The 20,150-nt window shown below is 43.0% G+C and overlaps 1 long non-coding RNA gene across 1 annotated transcript in view; it reads left to right on the top strand.

The window, feature by feature from the left end:
* The first annotated feature begins 19,606 nt into the window (after window positions 1-19,606).
* Window positions 19,607-20,150, top strand: part of LOC311236427 — a 35,952-nt gene continuing 35,408 nt past the window's right edge. The window contains exon 1 of the long non-coding RNA XR_014620211.1: window positions 19,607-19,831. This is a non-coding gene — a long non-coding RNA (uncharacterized lncRNA). The remainder of the gene's footprint in view (window positions 19,832-20,150) is intronic.

Raw genomic sequence — 20,150 nt, forward strand, 5'->3', positions numbered from 1 at the left:
CCCATTCTGCAATCTGTTAAATAGTTTTCATTCATTCATTCATGGAACTGGAGCTTGCACTGAATTTGTTGAGAAACCTGCTTCTGCAGCAGTCTGTGTGTGAGCAACCAGTCAGCAGCATTGTGAATTCAGAGATTCACTAAAAGACACATTGAGAGACAGGTTTGTGTGTGGATTAAGAAATGAAGGTGCACAGAAGAAACTACTGACAGAGAGTGTAACAATGTTAATGGCATCAAAGGAAGGGCACAGAAAATTACGATAAATCTGGTTTTAAAAGAAACACTGGAAATTACAAAAAGAAGAGACATGTTCATGCTGTTGAACAAGGAGATAGAACAGCTAGTGACTCCTCAGATGAAGAGGAGAGGATAAATATCCTCCTCTGGTCATTATTTGGGTAGAACACACATATTTTGAATGTTTTTTTTTTGAGCCATTTTAATCTAGATTAATCTAGATCAATTCCAGTATTGCAGGTAGATTAAAAAAATGTATCTATGCCCAGCTCTAGTATATATATAAATGTGCGAATTGGCTATAATAAGGTAATTTATAAGCCTCCTATTCTATATTCTATAATATTTCAAATTGCATTGGCCTGGATGGGAGAATTCAGTACTGTATCTACAGATCCTTCTGTTTAATCATCTTACCTTTATTAATTTCCTTCGATTTTTTGTACACATGATCTCAAGAAGGTACTTTTTATGTTTGGGCATTATTAGCATGGTGTTATTCACTGTCAAAGACGCAAAGAAAAATCATACGGTAATTCATATTCTCCTTTGTTTCATCACAATTTAAGCAAGCCTAGTAATAGACACAATATTTCTGACACTGTGAATACATTCCCTGAGGTCCATAGATGTAGCTAGATACCAAGAATATGCAAATGTGCCTTGTAGAAGTGGAGCAATATTCCATTTACCTAGGTAGATATTTTAGGCGGATTTTCACCACGGGTGGAACAGGTTAAAAAACCACACTTTTTTAGATGACCTGCCAGATGGAAACCGACGTTGTGGTTTGTGTGCTCAGTGTCACTTTACAGAAAAGTGCACTTTTTTCTATCACCCATCAACTGGGAAAGAGATCAAAATAAGAGGCAAAATAACATGTAAAATTACCAATGTAATCTATATGCTCAAGTGCCCATGTGGTAAAACATATGTCGGTAAGACAACACATGCTTTAAAAACACGTATTGCTGAACACAGGAGTACGATACGGAATGGGGATGAAAAAAGCCCAGTAGCTTTACATTTCAAAAAGGCACACCACAATGTCTCATCATTAAGATACCTTGGAATAGAGAGTGCATCTTCCAAGACGAGGGGGAGATATAGATAATCTCCTACTGAGGAGAGAAGTGTGGTGGATCCATTACCTCAAAACTATGGCACCAACAGGACTCAATGAGGACTTTGACATTAGGCCATATTTGTAAATAAACAATAGAGGGAGACAGTCAATAAATAGAGTCTTCATTCTGTGTTACTTTGTTTTTTCCTTTTTGTTTTCAGTGGCTAGGACCTGGACCGGGTCCAAAAGAAAGTACTTTACACACTGCTGTCTATTGATGCAATAAATCTTGTCTAATACTGTGTTTAATATATATATATTTCTCTAAAAAATATTTTTCAAAAAAATTTCAAATGTAAAGGATAAATTGTTACTAAATCATGTCTAAAATGTATAAGAAAATCATGCAAGTCTTGGTACCGCCCCTGATCACCAGGTGGGGCTGATAGCTAATTTATTCATTTCATTTCCTGTATAAAAAAGATGCAATTTTCTGTTGTGTTCATACTTGAAAAAGACCGGAAGGGTCGAAACGTTGTATCTGCTATTTTTTGTCACAATTAAAACACCTTGGAGCATCAAAAGTGAGTTGCGAGCCCCACTTTGTTTCATGTACTACTGTTTTTACAGTTTGGCTCAGCACCAAGGAACGGAGGATGTGCGTCATTTATTTTTTCTGGAGATTTCAACCAAGCATCTCTGAGTGAAGTATTACCTAAATACTTTCAGCACATCGATGTGAAGACACAGGGAAATAACATCCTGGATCATCGTTACCGCCCATTCAGGAAGTCATACAAGCCCCTCCTCCGTCAGACCATTCTTCCATCCTGCTTCTACCGGCCTATAGGCAGAAACTGAAGTAAGCACCGCCCACCCTTAACTCATTCGGGGCCATTGGAATTCCCCATCCTGTTTAAGCACGGCCAAGTTTTCATTACATAGTTTCACTGTGCATCACGTTGTTTGTAGAGCTAAATCTATATTTTATATTATAGCTATGGATACAATACCATGGTCATTTGACAGTAACTATCTTCTGTTCAAGATGCAAAAAATAAATAAATTTTTCATCCATACGTTCCTGTTTTATACCGTGGTGAAAATGAGTATAATTTCTAAATGATCCGGGCTAATTCCTGGGAGGCTGGTTATAGCCTGCAACGTGTATTATACTAAAGCCATTAGAGTTTCGTCCCTACACACGGTACTATTTAAAAATCAAATACATATGATAGGTATTATGTTTAATCATGAATGCATGAAAGGGGGAGGGGGGGGGGGGGGGGGGGCGTTTCTGATGAATTGATTGCCAATAACGGCCTTCGTTATTACCACAACACACGCCGATCAGGGGGATGGGTATGAAAACTATGCACGATCAAGCTGAAATTTACGTCAAATTGTCCTGTGGTCGGTGGTATTCCAAAAAGAATATTCCAATTATTTGATCGCCATCTGGAAGATTGTATGTCCATTTGGTCCACGACATAACCCACCACAGCATATGGATCGGGGTCCCGAAAATCAACCCACATTGTGCCAGTACCAAATTAGAGCACGGTAACAAGCCTCAACGACTGGTGCCCAGTTGCTCTCACCGCCATACTGAGCAAATGCTTTGAGAAGCACATCAAGACACTGCTCAACAGCAACCTACCGCTCAGCCTGGATACCACCAATATGCCTACAGACAAAACAGGGAGGTTGGCAACCTGGCAAATTGGTGCCAGGAGAACAACCTCTCTCTCAACGTGGACAATACCAAAGAGCTGGTCATAGACTACAGGAGAAAGGGAGAGAAGCTGGACCCCATTACCATCGACAGGGCTGCAGTGGACAGAGTCAGCAGTTTTAAGTTCCTCGTGTTCACATCACCGACAAACTCACCTGGGACATTTACACAAATCATGTGGTAAAGAAGGCCCAACAACGCCTCTACCACCTCAGGAGGCTGAAGAAGTTCGGCATGACACCCAAGATCCTGAAAGTGTTCTACAGTGGAACAACAGAGAGCGTCCTGACGGTGTAAATCACCGCCTGGAGGGGGAGCTGCACCGACCTCAACCTCAAAGCGCTGAGCAGAGTCGTGAGGACAGCCCAAACAATCTGTGGATGTGAGCTTCCCTCCATACAGGATAACTATGAGAGACGGTACGTCAAAAAAGCCAGAAAAATCATCAAGGACTTCAATCACCCCAACCATGGACTGTTCCAGCTGATGTGGTCTGGAAAGCGCTACCGCAGCCACACAGCCAGAGCCAACCGGCTGAGGTTTTCCCCTACAAGCCATCAGACTCACCAACAGAGCCCATTGACCGTCCTCTCTGCTCCTACTATGTTGACTTATATGTTTTTATTTGTTCATTGATTGGGTGTATTATATGTTTTTTGTATCGCTTCTTAATTATCTTTTTAGATTGAATATTTTATGCAGATACATTTTAGTTTCTATTTTATCCTTTCTTGTTGCACTGCTCTGGGCTGAGAGGAACAGTATTTAGTTTTTAATATTTAGTACACAAGAATAAACTAAATCTTGATTTTTTATTCTAATGCTGAAGCCAGACATCACAGGAACCTGGCGATTTGTCTACACTAATTATGATGCTATAGTTCCAGTCATTCTATTCTGGCCTCTAACAGCTGGTTCCATACAGAGTAGATGATTTGTGCATTTTTAAATCAGTACAAATTAGGAAGTAGCCCAGTATATACGCTTAGACCACAGTGTCTGACCACCTTCCTGCCAGAAGCACCATGACCTGCTTATTGTGTCAAGAAACATCCCAACAGTGTCAAACAGACTCTAAGGGTGTTTTCACACCTGTAGTTCGTTTGCTTTGTTCCGATTCAGGGAGACACAGGGACTATAATGATACAATTGTTGCACTTGTCCTTTAGTTCGTTTGTGTTCACACGGCTGTGTTAACACTTTGTATGCCACTCACGGATTTATTCAGGTTTACGACCCGACCGTTGAATGCCACGTCACGGCTATTCTGGGATTTTTTTTTTTTTTTATTAGCGATCTGAAATCATATTGCATCACGCAAGCCTACCGTTGGATATCCAGGGACCGCCGCCGCTCAGATCTGAAAAAAGCACCCCCTATCGTCTCCCAGGTGGTAAATCACCCTTTTGGAATGGACTCAATGAAAGTGAATGGGAGAACGGATTTCTGACTCCACATTTTACTTCTCACTGATGCAGCCGGGGTCTACCAGAGTTCATCCTGGAGCCTCTGAGCCGCGCGGATCATGAGTTCTACTGTATACACGGTAGATCTATACACTTATCGATTTTTTCGAATGGTGATCAGGAATTGGAATATACCATTTGGATACCATCTGATGTCAGGTAAGGAATCTATGTTATCAGTGTTAGGATAATCAGACTCGTTTTCACAGAGATATAAGCGTTTATGTGATATGTGATCTAGCTGTTTTCACTGTAAAAGCCATGAGGAAATAAGACCAGCGATTATCAGCGTGCGGCACGAACGTGCGTGCGTGCACATATACTATCGATCATCTAGCATTTATTTGAAAACGATTCATAAATAGGCCGACAAATATCAACGTTCTGGAATATTCCAGTAAAAGGCGATTATCATAGAATGGGTTGTTTTTCACCGGAAAACGGGTGATTTTCAAAATGCTATCAAACGGAAATTAAGCGATAAAAAAACAATCTGCCTTGACAACGTTGACTGGAAAATGATTCTTTGATAAGCGACGTGCAGATTAGACACATAGCCATAATTTAAAACATAGATTAGGCAATATTAACGTTAACATTGGCGCCGATGGTGGCATTCAAGGGACTAATACGGAATTAACCTCCGGCGCTCAAAGTGTTAACAGCGGACCAAAACAAACGCACTCATTGGTCAGATTTTGGGGTGTGTGTGTCCCCTAACCCTGAATCTGACTCGAGCCTGACTTTACTGATGACCGCGGGCAAAGAGAGAGGGAGAGAGAGAGAGAGTCGGAGAGAGAGAGTCGGTGAGAGAGGGAGAGAGATACGGTGTGTGAGAGAGAGAGAGAGAGTCGGTGAGAGAGAGAGAGAGAGAGAGTCAGTGAGAGAGAGAGAGAGAGAGAGAGAGAGGGAGAGAGAGAGAGTCAGAGAGAGAGTCAGTGAGAGAGAGAGAGAGAGAGAGGGAGAGAGAGAGAGGAGGCGTTGTCCCGCACGGTGCTGCTGTTGCAGCGTCACTACAGACCCCGGCTCTCCTCTCCTGCACGGCGGCGGGGACACAGCTGACTGACACCCGGCAACACAAACACCATTTCAGGGTCTGCTCCGCTTGTTGTATCTCCGCTGTAACAACGTGCAGCAGCAGCAGCAGCAGCAGCGCGACACTGTTCACAGACCTTTCAAAGCCCCTTTCCCTCATTCGGTCACTAAACTTTCTGTACACTTCAGTGTTCTTGTGCATGTTCTCCAGCATCTGACGAATGTGATCGTCTGCCCAAATATCAACGAGGCAGTGTACCTCATCGCTGCTCCACGTTGACCCACGACTCATTATTATTATTATTATTGTGTCGGTTTGTTAAGTCGATTGCATTCTCACAGCGTACGAGTCGCGTCGGGTTCGTTTGGAAGTGCGCCGAGTCCACCCTCTCTAGGTTGTGTTTTTATTCTAATGTTATTTATCTTGATTTTATTCTGATTTGATTTTATTCTGTTTTTATTGCTAACCCTTTTTTTACACAGGATTTTAGCCTGTACCTTCTGGCAGGGGGACTGCCAATGGAAATGAGCCTTTTGGCTAAAATTGGGTGCATTTACATTTGTAAAATGTTTTATTAATGTACACTGTCCCCCTTGAACAAATAAAGTAAACCTAAACCTAAACCTAAGCTTATTTGTGTTTAGAACTATGATTTGAAATTGGTTATGTCGGTAGCTTCTTTAATACATATATATATATTTTTTTGTAATTGTGTTTTAATGCAAATGAACACATCCACCGCCATTCACGTTAGTGGTCTGCAAGGGCCTTGAAATGAAGCCCGTACCCAGCCCGAGCCCGTGAACTTCAGGCCCTGCCCGAAAATAAGCCCGACTGTAAATAATATTTTAGGCCCTAGCCCGCGTGAAAACCCGATTTTTTTTTTTATTATTTATTATTAATTTTTTTTAAATTTTTTTTAAATATTCGAAACACGGTTTTATATGAACTTAATAAATAAACAAAAACGAAAATGTTCAATAGGTCTACCTAAATAACAGATAGTGAAAACGAAAGAAACATTAATATATATATTATAACATATAGCCAAAAATTATTTAATTTTTTTGTTTTAAATATTCTAAACACTGTTTATATATTAACTTAATAAATAAACAAAAACGAAAATGTCCAATAGGTCTAACTAAATAACACATTATCATGCTGAAAACTAACAACCAGTATAGCCTTTTTTCGCAAATTCTATTTCCCAGCGCGAGTCAGCCTCGTAAAACTCGTAATTTGAAGGCTATATGGAATCTTCTTTGACACACACACACACACGACACAATAGCCTACTCAGTCACTGTACAAACAAACAGAAAACAGAAATCAGATTTCGAGCAGAGCAACATTTATATAATGAAAGCGCAACAGAACAGGGCAGCAGCGACGTCACCCCAGACACCAGCAAATAATAATAATCAAACTCACCACTTCGCTGTGTTGATGTCAGCAAGGCGTTGAACAACGTTAACAACGTTAACATCCAAGAACAAATTAAAACATTCGCCAACTGGCTATATTCCAACTTCAACCTATGCCGCTTCGGTCTGGTTAATTTGTTCATCATCCACCTGAGCCACGCGCTCCCCTCGAGTTATCATCCACCTGAGCCGCGCGCTCCCCTCGAGTTATCATCCACCTGAGCCGCGCGCTCCCCTCGAGTTATCATCCACCTGAGCCGCGCGCTCCCCTCGAGTTATCATCCACCTGAGCCGCGTGCTCCCCTCGAGTTATCATCCACCTGAGCCGCGCGCTCCCCTCGAGTTATCATCCACCTGAGCCGCGCGCTCCCCTCGAGTTATCATCCACCTGAGCCGCGCGCTCCCCTCGAGTTATCATCCACCTGAGCCGCGCGCTCCCCTCGAGTTATCCCTGCAGGCTGCGGAGGGAGACATCCAAATGTTTCCAAAAATGCAACTTTCCCTTATTTTATTTTATCTGTTAACCTATACATCTTGACTCCTCAGACACGAGGCTTTCACGCTCTGATGACAGCACTACGTTACGCGAAAATGAAACAGAAACTTAAGGTTAACCTATAACCCTAGTTATATGAGTATAGCGAGCGCAAAAAAAAAAAGACGCAATAAAAAAAAAAAATTTTAAAGAGGGCACTGCCCGGCCCGGCCGAGCCCGAATTATTTATTTAAAAACAAAGCCCTACCCAGCCCGAACCCGTCGGGTCGGGTAGGGCCCCGTCGGGCTTGGGCAAGGTTGCAGTGCACTAATTCACGTTGTACGACGGGTTTGCTGGTCATGCGAATTCCGCCAAATCACGGCGTACGACGTTATTGACATCATATTAAATTTTTTCGCCATGGCATTCATAATTCCGCCACCCATCCTCTGCTGATATAGTGGGAGCCTGCACAACAGCGCAACGCTTCAATACCGCCGCCTGATGGATGATCGGGCGAGTTACAACCGGAAATGGATCTTGTGATCTCTGTGCATCTGGAAACTCCGTCCGGCAGTCACATAATGTTGCGGGACTACAGACACACACTGGCGTGCATGGATCGCTGCCATAACTCAATAATCAATATGATTTGGGCGTTTATTGCGCCATACAAACCGGAAATGGATCTAGTCGATCAGCGTCAAATAAGTGGGATCTTTTTCCTCCAGTCTCTTCGGCGAACGGTAAGAGGACAATAACGTTATTTTCAAGGCGATTGTACATTTCTTTATTTACAAACCATCTGATCAATAAATCAACCCATACTACATAAAGCATTTACTGACGATCACGGAATTATAAACGACCCCCCCCCCCCGTTCATCCGTGCATGACGAGTCATAACGTTTGTGATCATGTACAGTTGAAATTTTTAATATAGCGTGTATCGCCAATAAACGGCAGTTGATAATCTATATATGCGTTTATGCCTATAACTCACGTTCTAGGAATTACTGCAGAAAACGATAGAAACATACTTATATTCTAGACGGTATTTTTGGAAGAATATATGAATGAAAAAGTATAACGTTCCCACATCCTGAACGATAGATAATCGATGTTGAATGGGCCATAGTAATGTCAATTTAGCAATACAATTTAAAAAGTTATAGCCCTGCAAAGAAGGGGAACATCTCCATAGGCTTAGAGTGGTGGCAGTGAGCCTACATTTATGGATATAAGCGTGGCAGTCAATGTGTTAAGGGGCCGCCCGGTGTGTAGAAGCAGAAACCGACTTCTAGTATTTATATTATTGTTTAGTGTCTTATTTATGTTTGAACTCTAGGGGGCTCCCCACCTACTATAAGTAACCTAGCTAATCACTGTAATTCATGCACCTGTTATGGAGATTCGTTTTTCCTACCTGTTTCACTGTTTGGAACTGATAGACAGAGCAACTGACAACTGCTCTAATTGAACCATTTATTCATTCTTCTTTGGACAATAAAACCCTGTAAACCGTACAAGCCGCAACTTGGACATTCTTCTATATTTACATCACAAACTGTGTTACTGAGTAGAGAACTAATTATGGGTGCATTGTGACGCCTGTCAACACTATCGGGGAGTGACAGTCGGCCACTACACAGACAGATAGAAGTTATTAATCTAGTTTCTTTACCTTTTAAAGACTTTCAATTGGTTTGGTTTTGTACGAGACCTTATGTTTATGAAAATAAACATAACCATCAAGGAAGAGATCACGTTTCCAGTGTAATTCTTCTGTTTACGGATGCATCGACAGGGTGATACAGTGTGTGACAGCCAGTAAGATTGCCATCAACCAACAAATAGCAAACACAACGCAGACTTCACGGAACGCCAGATGACGGGTTGTTAAGGCTGGAAACACCCTAATCCTACACTAGGCAAGCAATTATAAAAAATATTATGTAATACACTATCTATATTTTTATCATGTAAAAGTTTATATAAAATGTGCAAATGGATTATGCAAAACACCCAATGTAATATGTTTTCCCCCATCTTACCGCTGACAATCTCTTCAGTGGGATTTCCAAGAGTCTTGTCTGTAGTTTAGCTCCACTTTTCTCTCCAAGCTCCTCATAACCTTGGATTACAAACCAGTCTGTGTCCTTTTCTGAAACTGAGAACCATCATAATGCCACACTTTTGAAACTAAATATTTAAAAGCTTGAATAATCCAAGATTCAAATGTTTTAATATAATTTAGACTTAATGTATTCCCATCCCACGTCATTCTCACCTTCCTCTTTTTCACTTTCTGCCTCACCTTCCTCTTCTTTACCCCTTTCATCTTCTGAGTTCGCCCCCCCTCCCTTCTCTTCCTCTGCTGCAAGTCCACTATGTGAGCTCCAGTCTTCATCGCTCTCATCGTCTTCTTCCTCATCCTCCGAGGACTCTGGACAATAAAAATATATACAGCCAATGTCCACATCAAGCAAGAACACTGCAACAAGCCAGCAAAATACTATATCTGTGTTGGGGAAAATAATATATCTATGTTGGGGGAAATACTATATCTATGTTGGGGAAAATACTATATCTATGTTGGGGGAGATACTATGTCTATGTTGGGGAAAATACTATATCTATGTTGGGGAAAATACTATATCTATGTTGGGGGAAATACTATATCTATGTTGGGGGAAATACTATATCTATGTTGGGGGAGATACTATATCTATGTTGGGGGGAAAATACTATATCTATGTTGGGGGAGATACTATATCTATGTTGGGGGAAATACTATATCTATGTTGGGGAAGATACACTATGTTGGGGGAAATACTGATGTCCTTATTATCTCAGTTAGTTTAGTACAGTATGTACAGTAGTGAATATATCTGTTTTCTCAGTTAATTTAATGTGTACAGATGTAGTGAAGGTGTCTGTTCTCAGTTAGTTTACCATGTGTACAGATGTAGTGGATAATAGATGTCTCTGTTCTAGGGCTGGGCGATATAACGATAACGATAAATATCGCGATATATTTTAATAATCGATATCGAAAATCGAAATTAAAAAAAAATCAATTTTTTTTTTTTTGCAACAGGGCAGTTTGAAAACCAGAGACAGTGGACAGACTTGTCTTTCTTGCCTGCAACTTAAAGTAATGGCTTTGCTTGTCCAAATGACAATACTGACCTAATTCAGATTTCTTTTTCTCTTGTCCATTTATTTTGTTTGCTTTCTAATTTAAAATACATTTTGAAACCGTCTGTACACAGTAGGCTATGTGTGCTAGCAGAACTAGACTCCAGTCACGAGTCACAGTGCACATGTGCGGTGGTTTGTCCACCAAAAAAGCGCCAAAAGATCGAAAATAAACTAGCAGAGCCAGAACTGTTCAACTCCTCTGGAGCCACAGCCAGCAGAGAAGCCGGTTTACTTTAGCTTTTAAACCAGCTGCAGCCTGAGAACTGGAGTGTGAGGGGATGTAACACTAAAGATGGCGGCAATGACAAAGAATTGCTGCAAAATAAACATACATCTGTTGTTAAAAAAAAAAAAAAAAAAAAAAAAAAAATTATAACTTTAGTCTCAAGAAATTTAATTTACCTACCTCAGTCGTAAAAAAGAAAATCCAAACTTCAAATAACTACAATTTCGACAGTTTTCGGCTTGTCATTGCTCCGACTGCTTTGTTGTTGAATCAAATCAAATCCTAGGTAAGCATATATTGTGCGTGTGAACGTTGACATGAAGAAAAAAAAAGTAAAAAAAAAAGTAAAAAGAAAAATTAATAAAAAATATTTTTTTTTATTTTCTTTTTATTTTTCTTTTTTTCTTTTTTTTATACTTATAACAATTCGATAATTAGCGATATCGAGAAATAAAATAAAATTATCATATCGTTATCGCGATATGATTTTTTTCCATATCGCCCAGCCCTACTCTGTTCTCTCAGTTAGTTTACTATGTGTACAGATGAAGTGAAGATATGTTCTCTCAGGTAGTTTACTATGTGTACAGATGTAGTGAAGCTGTCTCTGTTCTCTCAGTTAGTTTACTATGTGTACAGATGAAGTGAAGATATATGTTGGCTCAGGTAGTTTACTATGTGTACAGATGTAGTGAAGATGTCTCTGTTCTCTCAGTTAGTTTACTATGTGAACAGATGTAGTGAAGATGTCTCTGTTTTCTCAGTTAGTTTACTATGTGTACAGATGTAGTGAGATGTCTCTGTTCGTCAAGGTAAGAGGATTTTAAGTCATGGTATCCATAAACTTCAATCGGTTCGGATCCTTTGAATGAATGAGAATGTAAACAAACACGGCTTCACGTAGAAATCACTGACTGCGCTCAGAGAGGAGTCGTTCGGCAAAAAATAGTTCAGAGTATATCTGCTTAGAAAACATAATTGTCGAATTCAATTATTTTTAATTTCTCCACGTGGTAAATACATAGGTCACAACATGTTTACAGGAACGTTTTGGAGTTGTATTTGGAGTGTATTTCGTGACTGTAGGGCACTGTAGGGAACGTCAGGCTCAAACCCTCCCCCACTTCCAGTGATGAAGCTAAGCTACGCTAACAGAGCGACTGTTCCCTAAGCTAAATGCACGCACAGAGACAAAAAAGGTATGCATCTTCTTGTCTAACTCCAGGGAAGATGTTAAATAAGCTAATTTCCCAAAATGTTGGAGTTTTCCTTTAAGAGGGTCAGATGGTGTAGTGCAAGTAGGATGTTTGTGGTTGCAGGACTTCCTCCCCAAGCTGCCTTAAGAAATCGTATACATGTGTTTGTCTGGTAAATTACTCTGTAAATGAGCTCATCTTGGTTTTGTCCTTCAATCACAGCAGTGGAAACAAAGACAGTTGTCTCTATGCAAGACATTAATCTGTATTTTATTTTAAACTGATTTTTTTTATTGTGCTTTTATATGTAATTTATTCTATGTATTGTCCTGTCTTTTATATGGACCCTGGGTCTGTAATAAAATGTAGATTGATTGACATCCATGAGGTGTTTAGGAATGATAGAAATTAAGAACAAAATTACTTTAGAGAATGTAAATTAATAGGTAAAATTATCACCTCTGGCAAGCTTGTCCATGTCCAGCAGACCATCCTTGTTGTCACGGGTGATGGGAAGCGTCAGGGGCGGGGCTAGGGGGTGGCTACTTGGGCTCAAGCCCCGAATGTATTCTGAAAAGCCCCGAATCTATTTATAATATATAAAAAAAAAAAAAAATTACAATTCATCATTGTTACATGAAAATATGTTTGCACCAGATTTAGCAGAGGCTAATTTCCATCTGTGGTCTATCCAGCTGCTAACTGTATTTGAGTGAGTTAAGTCTAGGTGTTATGGTAGACTCAGACCTAAGCTTTAAATCACAATCAACAAGTTGACAAAAACTTAATTCTTCCACCTTAGAAACATAGCTAAAGTACGGCCATTTATAAATCAAAAGGACGCTGAAAACCAGATCCATGCCTTTATCTCAAGCCAACTCGACTACTGTAATGCACTCCTTACCGGCCTCCCGAAAAAATATGATGATAACTATTTTATTGCAATGAACTATTGCATTGTTTTATTCTATTTTACTAACTATTTTATTGCACTGCACTATTTTACTTTGTATCAGTGAATCTTAGACGCCTGGCCATAAGAGCATTCGGAGCATCTCTGCTCTCCCACTATTGAACTTGGGGGAGCAAAGGTATGATCTTGCTCCACCACTTTTTGATTATGAAAAATATGATATATCCCCCCCCAATATATAAATCTAACCATAACTACGTTATGGTTAACTGAGTTTTATAGTGAAAAGAGCAGCTTTATTGGTCAAGATTGAAGGCTCTATAATGCAGGAAATTGCACGTACAGGTTCATTAAATTCAAAAAAAATCTGCCGTGGAGGGGGTCGTGCCTGACCGCCTCCAAACCACCCCTTGCCTGCCCAAAAAAAAGAAAAAAAAAGAAAAAAAAATTAAACTAAAGTACGACTTGTTTTGTTGTAAATCCTGTTCACATTTTGTGGGTAGCGGGCATTGTATTAGCTTACACTATACATTAGCATTCTACCGGAGGTTTCAAAATGCTACAGTTGTTTTTGTGTGTAGGGAAAGAAGGGTTTTTTGTGAGGGGGTGTCGAATAAACCCCTCCTTCCCACTTGATTGGTTTAGGAGATTTTATCTCATTCTGCTGAGCCAGTCAGGGCCGAGCCGTTAGGACGTCTTGGCAGGGAGGGGGGGGGGGGGGGGGGTTATCCTGCCGACTCCTATTACAAACAGGAGCCGTGTGCAGGGTTTCCCCAGTCATAGCAATGTTGCTATGGCGACGCCTTCCGTGAGTTAAAGAGTGTTAAGGTGTCGAGTTAGAGCGTAGGGCTTACGGGTCTGCTACGCTCGATTTATGTGTAAACTTGAGTCAGTTGGTCACGTGACTCACAGTTGACATGTCTTTTTCATGACTACGACTCATGTGGGAAGGTTTCTGGGAAGGTCCGGTCTTTACTCTTTGACAAAAGGAGTGACTGGATGTAAAAACATGTAAACGTTTTTTTACTCCCAGCTGTGCAGTTGGGTTCATACGGGTGATGCTTCTTCTTTATTGTTATAAAGAGTTGGATGAATCTATATGAATTGGAAATGGGGGATCCTGATGGAAACAAGACTAACGTCTTTCTCAGGTCTACATCCCCTTAACAATTGTGTGTATTGAGCCGTACTGTATTGTACCCATTCTGCAATCTGTTGGATTAAGTTTTCATTCATTCATTCATGGAGTTGGTTGCATCCCGCCCCTCTTGTCGTTCCCCTGGGCGCCTTGGGGATTCAATAAGATGGTCTACATAGCCTATTATTGATGTGGATATGCCCGACGACCACATAGTGCTAGCTCAGGATGTTCTGCTGGACATTAGGAAACTGACTGGTGCGCCTTGGTTGCTTGGGGTTAAAACAGCGTTTTTATAAAGCAATTGGGATGGGGGTTTTCCTCTTCCGACGACCTGTGTGGTTGTCGACGGGTTCTCGTTCATAACAGGGGATGATAACGGAATGGATCTGAACATATGTAGAAGGGTCTCACGCCCTGGGGGTGGGCCACCGGGCGCGGTTCGCACCGAACGTCTGAGTGGCGCCTTCTTTTTATGTTTAAGATCAACACACATATCTGCCCCTTCTCCTGGAGTTGGCATGTCGGCGTGGTTAGGGCACGGGACTGGTTCTGGTCACGCTGGTCTGGATCAGTTAAACCCGTTGTCCGCCGGGGATGCAGATCTGCTGTTCTGGTACCCTGAGGGACTTGGGCTTTTTTCAGGGGGAAAAATGCTAGGTCGGTCCGAGTGTCGCAGGGCTAAGCGCTATGGAACCCTTGTTGGGTGCATTGTATTCTACACTGTCATAATGGCTTACGGCCGTGCCAACCTGTACGCACCCGATCTCGGCGGATCTCGGCCGCCACGCAGGTTGGTCTTGGTTAGTACTTGGTTGGGTGACCTCCTGGGAATACCAAGTACGGGGTGTTGGGGCTGGTTTTCCATTCTTGCGCTCTTCTCTTACGCATGGCGAAGAGGGGCCTGTTGGAGTGGTCTTTGACCTCCTCGGGGGACCCTGTGATCCCCGTATCACCAGGCCCGGTCCGAAGTAATTTTTTCGTTGACCCGTAGGCCCGGGATAACCCTGTTGGTAGGCCTGCCACGATAACAAATTTTGCTGGGCGATTAATTGCCCCCGAAAATATCGCGATAAGCGATATTATTGCGACCGGTTAGAGAATTTTTTTTTGAGAAATTTATTTCCCAAAACTTTTATTTTGAAGCCCACCGCTCCGTCTTTTCCGGTGTTTTAGACTTTTATTTTGAAGCCCACCGACCGGACCGGAAGTATTGTTGTTATTATCCTAGCTTGCTGATGCTGCTGGTGGACTGGGGCCAGCTAACGTTAGCTTGCTGATGCTACTACTACTTCGACATGCTGCTAATGGGCTGGGGCCAGCTAACGTTAGCTTGCTGATGCTGCTGGTAGATCGACATGCTGCTAGTGGACTGGGGCCAGCTAACGTTAGCTTGCTGATGCTACTAGTAGATCGACATGAGCTAATGATAAAACAAATGTTGAGATTGTTGGTGAACAACTAACTTTAAGTTAGTTTTAACGTTAGCTACTAACGTTAAAACGCTAACGTTACACTACAAATAACGCTACTTGGTTAAAAGGAGCAACACTATTGAGAAATGTAGTTAAGCTATGTGGTGTTGCCCCACGGAGCTCCTGTGCTGTGCTCTCTGCTCTGTAGTAAAGCCAGCGGCCCGCCTCCCAACACGGACAGTGACTGACAAGGGGCACTGGTTCCGCCTCATTAAAACAAATGCGCAAATAGCAATTAATCGCGCCCGTCAAAATCATTGCATTAATTTTAATTATCGCGGCAATTAATCGATTTATTGCTTATCGCGGCAGGCCTACCTGTTGGGAACTGGAACACAGGTACTACGGCAGTGCCGCAGGTATGTTTTGGAGTTTTTTCCTGGGGGGTTATGGGACCAACCACTGCATAGGGTAACGACTAGGTGGTTGGTTCTCTGGTGTGTTGGAGCAGTGTCAACTCCCGGGTTAACCGGTTGAGGGTGCCCCTGCACGTTCATGACGTCTGCCAATCGTGTCAGCCTTCTCTGCCTCAACCCCTCTGGGTGGGGGTTTTTAAATGGAGGCTTGATCATGCAACAACGCCAGCATGCGCCCCTTCCGCCGGGGCGGCTGTGTTCAGCTGTCCCCTCTGGCGCCTGTCTCGTCCGCAGTCTCCAGGCTCGGGTTAACAGCCTGTTGCCTGGTTTTTCCCCGGTGCGCTGCCTGCTTCCGTTGGTTAACCTTTTTGTGTGCTTACGGCCATGCTGACTGCCTGTTCTGCAGGGTCAGTGTGCCAGGTGGTGTACTATTGGGGGGACAGGGCCCGCTCGGCTGAGGGGCCTTTGTTCGAATACGCTGGCGATGTGGGGGGCGGGGTCACTAAGTGCCCACCTGGTGGGGTCGTGATGCTGGCATCATGGACTTCTCCGGGCCCCCGTTCCAGGGGGTCCAGTCCCTTTGGTAGGTCTGGGCCTTCCTTCGCGCTCCGCTGCTACGGCCTTGCCACGGGGTTGGGTTTGCCCTTGACCCCGTGTTTCTGGGGGCAGTAACGAGGTTGTTCCCTCCGTTCGTTCCCGGGTGGCATGCGGGTTGTGCGTGTGTGTAGTCGTGGGGTCAGGCCACGGCTGCTCACCCTGTGCGTTGAATTGCTTGAGTGCCTCTTCGCACGGTCGGGTCCGTCGCCCTCCCGGGAAACCTCTAATAGGGGGGGTGCCCTCCATTAGGGGGGGGTCGGGGGGGCTCGGCCCTCCCTGTTCTGATGGTTGTGGGGGGCCTTCAGCGGGGTGTATTTGTCGGCCGGTGGCTCCGCTCGGCCTCCCTATGTGCATGAGTGATGCCGAGCGGATCCCCTAATGATACAGAACGTTAGGTTAGGACTATAACCAAGTTCTGTTAATTAGGGGTGACGCTCGGCATCCGACGCCGCTGCAGCCCTTGACCTCACCTTGTGGTGAAAGCTTGGGAAGGAGGAGAGCATGTGACCACACACCTGCTCATGAAGGTAAGCTAACGAGGGGTGTGGTCAGATGAATACTGGTATTAAAGGTACATTTGTGGAATTTATTCAGTGCGCGTGCACGTACGCGAGGGAGTGCATGAGTGATGCCGAGCGTCACTGTTACAAAGGGTCAGATTAAACCGAATATATATATTTATTGCTTGAGATCCCTTGTATAATATTTGTATATCGTTTGATATCCCTTGTATATTCTTTGTATATATACACGGAATATCCCTTTACCTGCGTACAAACCAGAGTAATATGCGCTCTCCTATTGGACACCCCCCCCCCCAGGCTCCAGGCAGTCTCGTACTCAGACAGGTGCAGTGGGCGAGTTTGGGGCATGTTACAACATGTCTTTGGCAGTGCAGTGATTCAGGACTAGAGTGACCAGGTTGGCACTAGATTGTCACTTACGTATAAATACGGCGCAGGTGTAAACAGCAGCAATTCGTTCATTACTAGTAAAGCCTTCCCCACGAGACAACGTGCAGTGAAGTGAGCAACTTTGCCTACACCGGCGACTGCAGAACCTTTTCTGGTTGGATTATATTGCTTTGGTACCGTGACTGCTGGAGCAGAGAACCGTCTACCCCACTATCGTGTGGGATCTACCCCCCGTGAGGAGCATCACTCGAGCCCGCCTCTAGGAAGAGGCTGGCTAGCTTTCATCCATGCTGTCGAGCATACTGGATTATAGCTGTTGCTTTGTCTACTGATCAAGGGAGTACTGCACTGGTTCCTGTATCTGGAACCTCGTTATTCCTCGTTGACCCAGACTTTGTACCCGAACATTCCTCTGCCCTGCCGGTCTTACACCCGGAGGGAACCCCCCCAGTGTCTCCAGCTGGTACTAGTGTGCCTTATGTAATTGCTATGCTACAGGTGGCGTCAGTTTAGACCCATCTTACTATTCTCATTGACTTACGCTCTTGACCTACTTTACGTGTGTTCTTCGCCTTACAAGCGCGAGTATAATTCTCAATCTGTAACCTAACGTTGCTCTGATAATAATAAATACCCTCCAAATAGAACTTTATGTGTCATTGCCGTATTCTTGTGTGGGTGTTCACCATATATATTCATGTACTGTATGGCCAGTAATTAAAGTACATAACTAAGTAGTGGTTTAATATACCATACTCTCAATACAGTCAGGGAATTGTACCCCTCAGTTACCCCTAATTAACAGAACTTGGTTATAGTCATAACCTAACGTTTTATGTACCGACCACAGACATGTAGGATAGTTCTATGTACTGACTACAGACATGTAGGATAGTTCTATGTACTGATCCCAGACATGTAGGATAGTTCTATGTACTGATCCCAGACATGTAGGATAGTTCTATGTACTGATCCCAGACATGTAGGATAGTTCTATGTACTGATCACAGACATGTAGGATAGTTCTATGTACTGATCAGACATGTAGGATAGTTCTATATACTGATCAGACATGTAGGATAGTTCTGTACTGACCACAAACATGTAGGATAGTTATATGTACTGATCACAGACATGTAGGATAGTTCTATGTACTGATCAGACATGTAGGATAGTTCTATGTACTGATCACAGACATGTAGGATAGTTCCATGTACTGATCAGACATGTAGGATAGTTCTATGTACTGATCAGACATGTAGGATAGTCTGCACTGCGCTTCTAAAACAGCATGATTATAACAAACATTCAAAGTTCTAACTTTGATTTATTTGGGCACATGTATTTATTATTTGTAATATTGTGATTGATGTATTACCTCATTTAATGTGGTGCATTTGACTTGTAACGTGAGTTTTCACAAGTTGAGCAAACTAGCAGCTGGCCGTGTGTTTCTCTTGCATGTTAGCAATCGCCATTTTATCTTTGAGTGGCTGCCGTTACATGTTCACGTTTGGTTTCCCTCACGTTAGGCAGCAGGTTACAAGAAGAACACGTAGAGATGCTGTTTCATTCTGTTCCGTTCGCTAACTTACAGAATGGATGATGAAAGCATCTGTAGATCACTTACTTGTAACTTTGTTTTCTCCGGACAACCGTCAAGTCAGGCTTCATCCACTTCATGCATCGCGAGGCTGTTCGACGCGGAAATGGGCAAAGCCACAGCTCGTCACGCGATTGGGCAACAGTGGCCAATCAGAGAGCGTCTGCCAGAAATGCGGCTACAGAAAGTATAGACGCCGTCTGAACGTGAGATGAAGAAACACTAGCATCTCGAAGACACTCTGACGTCACGAGAACGCCGCCATCTTGATATTGGGGAAACAAACGGATTTCTACGATCAAATGTCCGCGTTGAGCTCCGTTTTTATTACATATTTTATCACATTCTTGTTCATTTCATAACCTTTTCATATAATTTGTTTTTGAAAATATTGAGGCCAACATGGCATTTCACTATTTCGAAAGCCTTTCTGGTGATTCTAAAAGTGCATGTTTCCCCCAAGCTTCGAGTATGTTAAGAGTGGGGGAGTGAGCTGAGCGGCCCTCACAGCGCATGCGCGGGTCCAGAGCGGTAGAGTACGTTAGTTAGTCAAACCTGCAAACCCAAATAAACTGTTTCCTGGTTTACTGTCACCACCTTCCAGAGGGAATGAGCCCGAAGTCCGGCTACTTCTACCAGTAGGTTACATGAGCGGTGTTGTTGTGTCGGACTCGGACTCCCGACCAGAAGAACCACCTCGTGTGTCAGCAGAACGCTGCTGGACTCTACCACGTTCAGAAGAACACAGGAGAAGGTAAACAAAGGTAGGTTCACGTCCACCTCTCCGTTTAGTTACAGTAACATCTGCTTGTATTAATCTACTGACCGCACATCTGATCTGTTGGGCGTTTCTGCCACTTTTCCACCAGACTGGGCCTTGACCAGAGGTAGCTGGAGCAGCTAACACGCTAAGCTGCTATGCTAATGCTAAGCTAATGCTAATGTTACTACTGAGTTTGTGAGAATATGTGACGTTAGGTCAGAAACTGGTGCGACTCTGTGTATAGAGAGAAATGTGCGTTTATTCAGCTCGTTAATCATAATGACCGAACATCTCTGTTGAGCGTTTCAGCCACTGTGTCG

Source organism: Notolepis coatsorum, assembly GCF_963971535.1.
Source record: "Notolepis coatsorum genome assembly, chromosome: 11".
Classification (NCBI taxonomy): domain Eukaryota; kingdom Metazoa; phylum Chordata; class Actinopteri; order Aulopiformes; family Paralepididae; genus Notolepis; species Notolepis coatsorum.